This window comes from Ornithorhynchus anatinus, chromosome 1, assembly GCF_004115215.2.
Source record: "Ornithorhynchus anatinus isolate Pmale09 chromosome 1, mOrnAna1.pri.v4, whole genome shotgun sequence".
Lineage (NCBI taxonomy): Eukaryota > Metazoa > Chordata > Mammalia > Monotremata > Ornithorhynchidae > Ornithorhynchus > Ornithorhynchus anatinus.
Window position 1 is genome coordinate 156,353,646 of NC_041728.1, and position 10,381 is coordinate 156,364,026.

The window sequence follows — 10,381 nt, forward strand, 5'->3', positions numbered from 1 at the left end:
CTTGCCGCCCTGTCCTCTCTTCCCACTCTCAACGATCAGGTCTCCGCTCTCAACTCCACCCTCTCTACTCATCTCGACTCTCTCGCCCCCCTTTCCCTCCGCCGCTCTCGCTCCACTAACCCACAGCCCTGGATCACCTCCTCCGTCCACCTCCTACGCTCCTATGCTCGAGCTGCTGAGCGCTGCTGGCGAAAGTCCAAGCACCAAGCCGACCTCACACGCTTCAAATTTTTCCTTTCCTGCCTTAACTCTGCCCTCTCCTCCGCCAGGCAAAGCTTCTTCTCCTCCCTCATTGACACCCATGCCCGTCACCCCCGCCGATTGTTCTGGACCTTTAACTCTCTCCTTAGGCCCCCTGTTCCTCCCCCTCCCCCATCTCTCACCCCCAATGATCTGGCCACCTATTTCCTCACGAAAATCAACACGATCAGGTCTGAGCTCCCCAAAGTCACCCCTCCGCCTCTCCCCTCCCCCCCAACAACCCCCTCCCCTACTTTCCCATCCTTCCCTGCAGTATCCTCAGAGGAGATCTCCTCCCTCCTCGCAAGTGCCACCCCCTCCACCTGCGCCTCGGACCCCATTCCCTCTCACCTTCTTAAAACCATCGCCCCTGCCCTCCTACCTTCCTTAACTTCTATTTTTAACCCCTCAATCTCCAAGGGCTCCTTCCCCTCTGCCTTCAAACATGCCCACGTCTCCCCCATCCTAAAAAAACCCGCTCTTGACCCCACGTCCCCCTCCAGTTATCGTCCTATCTCCCTACTACCCTTCCTTTCCAAAATCCTAGAACGAGTCATCTACAATCGATGCTTAGAATTCCTTAACTCCCATTCTCTCCTAGACCCCCTCCAATCTGGCTTCCGTCCCCTCCACTCTACCGAGACTGCTCTCTCTAAGGTCACTCATGACCTCCTTCTTGCCAAATCCAATGGTTCCTACTCCATTCTAATCCTCCTTGACCTCTCTGCTGCCTTTGACACTGTCGACCATCCCCTCCTCCTCCATACCTTATCTCACCTTGGCTTCACGGACTCTGTCCTCTCCTGGTTCTCCTCTTACCTCTTTGGCCGGTCATTCTCGGTCTCCTTCGCTGGAGCCTCCTCCCCCTACCATCCTTTAACTGTCGGAGTTCCTCAAGGGTCAGTTCTTGGCCCTCTTCTGTTCTCCATTTACACTCACTCCCTCGGTGAACTCATTCGCTCTCACGGCTTTGACTACCATCTCTACGCAGATGACACACAGATCTACATCTCCGCCCCGTCCTCTCCCCCTCCCTTCAGGCTCGCATCTCCTCCTGCCTCCGGGACGTCTCCACCTGGATGTCGGCCCGCCACCTAAAACTCAACATGAGCAAGACTGAGCTCCTCATCTTCCCTCCCAAACCCGGTCCTCTCCCAGACTTCTCTATCACCGTGGATGGCACGACCATCCTTCCCGTCTCTCAGGCCCGCAATCTCGGTGTCATCCTTGACTCGTCCCTCTCGTTCACCCCACACATCCTATCCGTTACCTAGACCTGCCGGTTTCACCTCTACAATATCGCCAAGATCCGCCCTTTCCTCTCCACCCAAACGGCTACCTTACTGTTACGGGCTCTCGTTATATCCCGGCTAGATTACTGTGTCAGCCTTCTCTCTGACCTCCCTTCCTCCTCTCTCGCCCCGCTCCGGTCTATTCTTCACTCCGCTGCCCAGCTCATCTTCCTGCAGAAACGATCTGGGCATGTCACTCCCCTTCTTAAACAACTCCAGTGGTTGCCTATCGACCTCCGCTCCAAACAAAAACTCCTCACTCTAAGCTTCAAGGCTCTCCATCACCTTGCCCCTTCCTACCTCTCCTCCCTTCTCTCTTTCTACCGCCCACCCCGCACGCTCCGCTCCTCTGCCGCCCACCTCCTCACCGTCCCTCGGTCTCGCCTATCCTGCTGTCGACCCCTGGGTCACGTCCTCCCGCGGTCCCGGAACGCCCTCCCTCCTCACCTCCGCCAAACTGATTCTCTTTCCCTCTTCAAAACCCTACTTAAAAATCACCTCCTCCAAGAGGCGTTCCCAGACTGAGCTCCTCTTCTCCCTCTACTCCCTCTGCCATCCCCCCTTTACCTCTCCGCAGCTAAAGCCTCATTTTCCCCTTTTCCCTCTGCTCCTCCACCTCTCCCTTCCCATCCCCACAGCACTGTACTCGTCCGCTCAACTGTATATACTTTCGTTACCCTATTTATTTTGTTAATGAATTGTACATCGCCTTGATTCTATTTAGTTGCCATTGTTTTTACGAGATGTTCTTCCCCTTGACGCTGTTTATTGCCATTGTTCTTGTCTGTCCGTCTCCCCCGATTAGACTGTAAGCCCGTCAAACGGCAGGGACTGTCTCTATCTGTTGCCGACTTGTTCATCCCAAGCGCTTAGTACAGTGCTCTGCACATAGTAAGCGCTCAATAAATACTATTGAATGAATCTGCTTTCTCACAGCGCAAGTCACTGAACATAGGGGAAGTGGGTGAGTGAGTATGGATGGCTCATTGCAAACCAACTCCATTACTGCAAAATCAATTCAACAGCCTTTCCTTTCTTAACCAATGAAGTCTGAGCAATGCTTTTCTTGAGTGGAAAGTGGCCAAAGATTGTGCACAACTATTTTCATTGACCAAGTGGTTATGAAATTCTCTCCCAAAGACTCACATTCATAGATGCAGTTTCTCCATTGACTGCATCACCTTTGAACCAAGGGACAATTGTTCAGGCAAGTAGTTGGACCAACATTTTTGCAATTAATCAATCAGTGGTACTTACTGAGTGCTTACTCTGTACAGAACTCTGTTCTAACTTGGGAGAGCATAATAGAATAAGTAGATACAATCCCCCCTGCCCTTTACTGATCTTACAGTCTCACAGGGGAGACAGACATTAAAGTAAATATCAGATAAAGGGAAGGAACTGAGTATAAGGATATGGACAAAAGTGTTATTGGGAGTCAGGAGAGCGTAGCCTAATCCCAGCACTGCCACTTGCCTGCTATGTGACCTTGGGCAAGGTCACTTAACTTCTCTGGGACTCAGCTTCCTTTATCTATAAAATGGACATTAAATCATACTTAGATTGTGAGCCCCATCTGGACAGGAACTGTGTCCAACCTGATCAGCTTGTATCTACCTCAGCACTTAGTACAGTGCTTGGAACATAGGAAATGCTTAAAAAGTCCCAGGATTATCATTTAGGAGTAGCTAAGTGCTTAAGGCTTAAGAACTCAAGTGCATAGATAATAATAATAATGATGGTATTTGTTAAGTGCTTACTATGTGCCAAGCACTGCTCTAAGTGCTGGGATAGTCACAAGATAAGGTGGTCCCATGTGGGGTTCACAGTCTCTTAACTCCCATTTTACAGATCAGGTAAGTGAGGCGCAGAGAAGTTAAATGACCTACCCAAAGTCACACACGGGATTAGTTATAATAATTGAGGTATTTGTTAAGCACTTACTATGTGCCAGATACTGTACTAAACAATGGGGTGAATTCAAGAAAAATGGATTGGACACAGTCCACGATCTCTGACTCCCAAACCCATGCTCTTTCCACTAAGCCGTGCTGCTTCTTACACGTTTCACAGATGACACAACAGGGAGGGAAATAGGGCATGGAAATGAGAGATTAGTCAGAGAAAGCTTCCGGGAGGAGATGTGACTTCCTTTCTCTTGAATACTTAAAATCAAACCTCCAAGTTTTAAGAGGGAATATGCAACCCCTAAAGGAAGACCGAATCTGAGTTTGTCTTCAAACCACTATGGTTACATTTAATCTTTGTTTTTGTTGAAACCCCTTCATTTTCATTCCAACAGGGCCTGGGTCCAGACCCTGCATCTTTATCTGTCTCTTAAGCTGTATACTTGCCAGTTGAACATACTCTTCCTGATACCCCTGGGAGAGGGGATGAATGAGGGGCCCGTTAGACTATTTTTTTTTGCTATGTTCCAAGGTATTGACAGTGACAAATTGTGTATCCCGTGGGACCACCGAGAGAGTGACTGGCAGTAGTTTACATCAGTTGACTGATTAAGGCCACATCAGCAGTCAGAGGAATGCAGTAGTGGGGAAGCTGGCCTTGGTCCAGGTCCAGACTCATCTGATCAGACAGGTAAGATGATGAGTCTGAAAAGTTCGCTGCAATGCCCAGGAACAAAATGCTTCTGAACAGAGGATAAATGAGCCACAGGAAATTCGGTCCAACCAGATTATTCAATGTCAAATGCGATGCCAGGCCAGCACACCCACTGTCCCCAATCTTTGCATGCGAGTTAAAATTGCTTCCAACCAAAGTTTTAATGGTTGTCTCTGGGTGAAGGCTTTTGACAGTCATTAATGTAGCTCTCCCCACCCTCTCGCCTAAGGTATAGCAAAGAATCTAAATGCAATGTGTATTATAGAATGTTTTGAAAAATGAATTCAGCATATAGGCTGATTAATGTTTCAACCTAAGTAATCTACCTGCAGAAATACCGGTTGAAACTTAATAGAAGTTTATTTTTCATATTGGTCTGGTGGAAAAAAGGAGAAAAAAAAGGGGGAAATTTTTTTTTCCAAATGAGTTATCTGGTGGAAAATCTGAATGTTAATCCTGATTGAGGTACTTGGAGTCTGAAACTTTCAGTGAGATGAAAAATATATCAATCCTCAAGATTTCCCAAGAATACTATGTTTCAGGGCTAAAAATTAGGAAAGGCATGTCCTAGAAATATGCCTTAGGGCAGGTTTCTTTTATATAGAGTGATTCTTGACCACGTTTCTGAGGAATATGAGCCATCCAGAATTAGTATTATGGAGTACTCACTTGGTGAGAACTAGTACTAGGTGGTTGGGGATGCAGAATAAAAAAGTGACCTATTTCCTGCCCACAAATAATTTACAGTTAATGGAGGTGTTTACACATTAATGGCAAATATGTATGTAATCAATCAATAAATAACATTTATTAAGCACCTACTCTGTGCCACTTGAGTACACTAGGGTAAATAGATATCATCCCTGCCCTCATCAGTCTAGGAGGGAGAGAAATATTAAAATAAATTACAGGTAGGGGAAATCAATAAAATCTAAAGATAGGTACATTAGGGCAATAGTGAAGTATAAGTACTGAAGTGCCAGCTGGGTGGAAATAGGTTGGGGAGGTGAGAGATTAATCAGGGAAGGACTCCTGGATGGGGTTTGATTTCAGAAGGACCTTGAAGATGGGGGAGCAGAAATTTGCCAGATATAATGGGTGAGAGAGATAAAGGCAGAAAGGAGGGTGTGAGAAAAAAGTTTGTTGTCAGAGAGAATGAGCTCACAGATTAGGTGGACTTGAAAAGAGTAAAGTGTGTTATCTGGAGTGTATGAGGAGAATAGCAAGGAAAAGTATTGAGAAGAGAGCTAATTGAGTGCCTTTATGCCATTCATCTGGATTTCTGCTTGATGTGGAGAGAAATGGACAACCACTCGAGCTTTTTCAGGAGTGGGGAATCCTGTGTAAAATGATATTTTAGAAAAATGAACCAGGCAACCAACCTAGTGAAGTATGGACTGGAGAGAGGAAACCCTAGGTTCAGAGATGTTACATAATAAATTATATATTATAAATTATTTACTTATATTACTGTCTCCCCCTCTAGACTGTAAGTTCACTGTAGGCAGGGAGCTTGTCTACCAACTCTTTTGGACTGTACTCTCCCAAGCACTTAACACAGTGTTCTGCACACAGAAAGCACTCAATAAATACCACTGATGATAATGTCAGTGAGGAGGGGGACGTAGTAGTTGAATAGATATGACAAGTACTTAGACGATCATAGGAGTAGTTTGGATGAAGAAGAAGGGATGGATTTTGGAGATCTTGTGAAGGGAGAACCAACAGGATATGGTTTTGTTTTGTTTTGTTGTCTGTCTCCCCCATTTAGACTGTGAGCCCATTGTTGGGCAGGTATTGTCTCTATCTGTTGCCAAATTGTACATTCCAAGGGCTTTGTACAGTGCTCTGCACATAGTAAGTGCTCAATAAATTCGATTGAATGAATCAATAAAAACAGGGTTAAAAGAGAGAGGAGTCAAGGATAATGCCAAACTTTTGCTCTGGCCTGGAACTCCCTCCGCCTCCATATATGCCATTTCACCACTCTCCCCATTTTCAAAGCTTTATTAAGGTCACACCTCTTCCAAGAGGCCTTCCTCAGTTAAGCCCTCTCTTCTGTTGTATTGTGCTCTCCTAAGTGCTTAGTACAGTGCTCTGCACATAGTAAATGCTCAATAAACATGATTGATTGATTTTTCACAACTCCCTCGCACTACTGTGTCATCTATGCATTTGGAACTGTAATAGTAATAATAATAATAATAATAGTAATATTGGTATTTGTTAAGCTCTTACTATGTGCCGAGCACTGTTCTAAGTGCTGGGGTAGATATAGGGTAATCAGGTTGTCCCACGTGAGGCTCACAGTCTTAATCCCCATTTTACAGATGAGGTAAATGAGGCACCGAGAAGTTAAGTGACTTGCCCAAAGTCACACAGCTGACAGGTGGCAGAGCCGGGATTAGAACCCATGACCTCTGACTCTTAAACTCATGCTCTTTCTACTGAGCCACGCTGCTTCTCAGCCCAAATGCCTACCTTTTGGGCTCTTGGAATCCACCCCACCCTCAGCTCCACGGCACTTATTGAAAAATCTGTAAACTTTAAGCTTGTACTCTCCCAAACTCTTAGCACAGTGCTCTGCATATAGTAAGCACTCAATAAGTATCATTGATTGATTGATTGATGGTTGTGGTTTTGAGAGACAGAGAGACCATGGCATCTCCATGGGTCGGAAACAACTTGACGGCATAAGACAAGGCAAGCTCCTTTTGGATAGGGAATGTGTATACCAACTCTGTTTTATTATATTTTCCCAAGTGCTTAGTCCAGTGCTCTGTACACAGTAAGCACTCAATAAATGCAATTGATTAATTCACTGATTGTTTGGAAAGTGAGTTCAGTGTTGAACATGTTGAGCTTGAGGTGCCAGCAGGGCATCCATGTAGATATGTCTTGGAGGAAATGTGCTCTTTCAGGGCAGGAGGGAGGCTAGGGTTAGTGAGGTAAATTTGGGAGTCATTCACATAGAGGTGACAGCTGAAATCTTGATGGTGGACTATTTCCCTGAAGGATTTATTTGTCAGGAGAAAGAAGGGGACCTAGATCTTAACTTTAGGGGACTCCCACAGGTAAGGAGGCAGAGAAAGGGCTGGTGAAAAATGTCAAAAAAGAGAAGCCAGAGAGCCCAGGAAGGACAAGGGGAGGATGATTTCTTTGACAGTGTCAGATAATCTAAGGTTAAATAATGTTTCTGGGAGAAGGAGGTAGCCCACAGTGTCAATGGCAGCCAAAATTTCAAGGAGGATTAGAATGAAATAGAGTCCTTCAGATTTGGTGAGAGGGATGTCATTAGCAACCTTGGAAAGAACAGTTTCAATGGAGGTTAAGGAATGAAAGCTGGACTATAGAGGGTCAAGGAGGGAGTTGGGGGAGAAGAAGTGGAGGCAGTGACTGTAGATAATCTGTTCTAACATTTTGGATAGGAATTTGAGAAGGGAGATGGGAGATAGTTGGATAATGCTGTGGGTTCAAGAAATTATTTTTTTGGATAGGGCAACACCTAAACATCTTTCAAAACAGAGGGGAAGGAGTCATCAGAGTGAGCAATTGAAGATGGTAGTCAGCGAGGGAAAAAGAGAGTGGGCAGTAGTGATTTTATAAGGGGTGGGGTCACGAGGCACAGGGGAGTCAGGGTTGTCTGGAGTGAGCTGAGCTTTAGTAACAGGGAGGAAGAGCAATGGTGGGGTTAGGAAGAGGTTGAAGAAGGGAAATTTGTCCATAAGAGAGGAGACTATAAATAACTGCTTTCGCTGTCAAAGGTGAAGCTACTGACAGTGAGATTTTTATTAAAGTGCATACCAATTTTGTTTGCAGATAAGACCAAAGTGGGGCTGACAAACCTTTCCATAGTGTATGTGTGTAAAGACTGCATTGTTGAGTTCATGACCCAGAAGCAGTCTGCCCCATTAAGGACTGATATTCTCTCTCTACACTGATGCTTCTGGAATAGGGGAATCTTTTTTTCTAATGGTATTTCTTAAGATCTTACTATGTGTCAAACACTGTTCTAAGCACTGGGATAGGTACAAAATATTAGGTTGGGTTCAGCCCTGTACTGTCTAGAGCTCACAGTCTAGGAAAGAGCACTTGGGATGGGAGTCAGAAGGACCTAGGTTTGAATGCCCTCATTACATAAGATGTGGTTTGGTGGAATCGGGGGGGGGTGTCTGAGTACCCTTTTCTAATCGTCCCCCAACAAGCTGAAGAGGTTGTTTTTCGACTACTAAGGAGTTGTGTAAATTATGGTACTTGTTTAGTGCTTAGTATGTGCCAATCACTGGAATAGATACAAGTTAACCAGGTGGGATACAGTCTCTGTCCTATATGGGGCTCACAGTCTAAGTAGGAGGAAGTAGGATTCAATCCCCATTGTACAGATGAAGTAGTTGAGGCATAGAGAAGTGAAGTGACCTGCCCAAAATCATGCAACAGACACGTGGCAGAGAAAGGATTAGAACTCAAGTTCTCTGACTCCCAGGCCCATGATGTTGGCAGGGATTGTCTCTCTTTATTTCTGAATTGTACTTTCCAAGTGCTTAGTACAGTGCTCTGCACACAGTAAGCACTCAATAAATATGATTGAATGAATGAATGAATCGTTCCACTAGGCCATCCTGCTTCCTAATTCTATTCTCCTTTCCCAAGCAGTTAGTACACTGCTCTGCACAGAATAAACACCCAGTACATACAACTGATTGACTGGCTTCATCCAAATAATTTAATTGGCTCTGGGAAAGATCACTTGGAATTTCCTTTGCCTCATACATCACTGGCTGTTTTAAGGTTTTACAGGAAAATCAGCAAATGTTATAGTAATTAGAATGGACTGAAAGAAGGGGAAAGGGGTGTGGCCTAGTGGATAGAGCACAGGCCTGGGAGTCAGAAAGACCTGGGTTCTAATCCTGGCTCTGTCACTTCTCTGCTATGTGACCTTGGGCAAGTCACTTAGCTTCTCTGTGCCTCAGTTACCTCATTTGTAAAACGGGGATTAAGACTGTGAGCCCCATGTGAGGCATGGACCATGTCCAACCTGATCAGCTTGTAATAATAATAATAATAGTAATAATAATGTTGGTATTTGTTAAGTGCTTACTATGTGCTGAGCACTGTTCTAAGAGCTGGGGCAGACATAGGGGAATCAGGTTTCCCACGTGGGGCTCACAGTCTTAATCCCCATTTTACAGATGAGGGAACTGAGGCACAGTTCCCTTCATTGTATCTACCCAAGTGCTTAGAACAGTGCCTGGCTTCACTAGTAAGTGCTTAACAAATGCCACAAAAAAAGAATCATAAATATTGTCAAGGCCGACTGAAATCACTACTCTGTACATTTCTTCCCTCTGCAACTTCACCTAAAAATAACATTTTGGGAATATTTTGCAGGAAATTATTGACAGACATTAATATGAATAAATAAATAACAAATCAAATAAATCACAGATTTAATTAAAATGCAGATATAATAAATTACAGATATATAAATTAATGTCTGTCTTCCCCTCTGGACTGTAAGTTCATGGTGGGCAGGGCACGTGTCTGTTTATTGTTGCACTCTCCCCCTCTAGATGGTAAACTAATTGTGGGTAGGGAAAGAGTCTGTTTATTGTTACATTGTACTCTCCCAAGTGTTTAGTGCAGTGTTCTGCACACAGTAAGTTCTCAATAACTATGACTAACCGGGAATTTTTGAAATAATTTGTAGTTTTTTTATCTTGAACTTCCTACAGTCCACTCACCAAATGTTTATTTAAAATAATACTGACAGTGTTCTGCCAAAAGTAAAATGGAGAGCTGTTGATTGTCAAGTAAATTGAGGTGGCTTTACTTTATATATTTTTAATTTTTTCAATGGCATTTCTTAAGCACTTACTAAGTGCCAGACACTCTTCTAAGCACTGGGATAGATGTAAGGTAATCAGGTTGAGCACAGTTCATGTTCCACTTGGGTTTTGCAGCCTTAATCCCCGTTTTATAGATGAGTGAACTGAAGCACAGTTACCTAAGCGCTGGGGTAGATACAAGATAATCGGGGGGGACATGGTTCCTACATAGGACTCACAATCTAAGATTACATTTTACAATGTAAAATCCCTACTTTATAGATTAGATAATTTAGGCACAGTGAATTTGTTACTTGCTCCAAGGTCACACAGCAGATAGGCAGCAGAACCAGTAGGATTGGAACCCAGGTCCACTGACTCCTAGTCTTGTGTTTTTTCCAG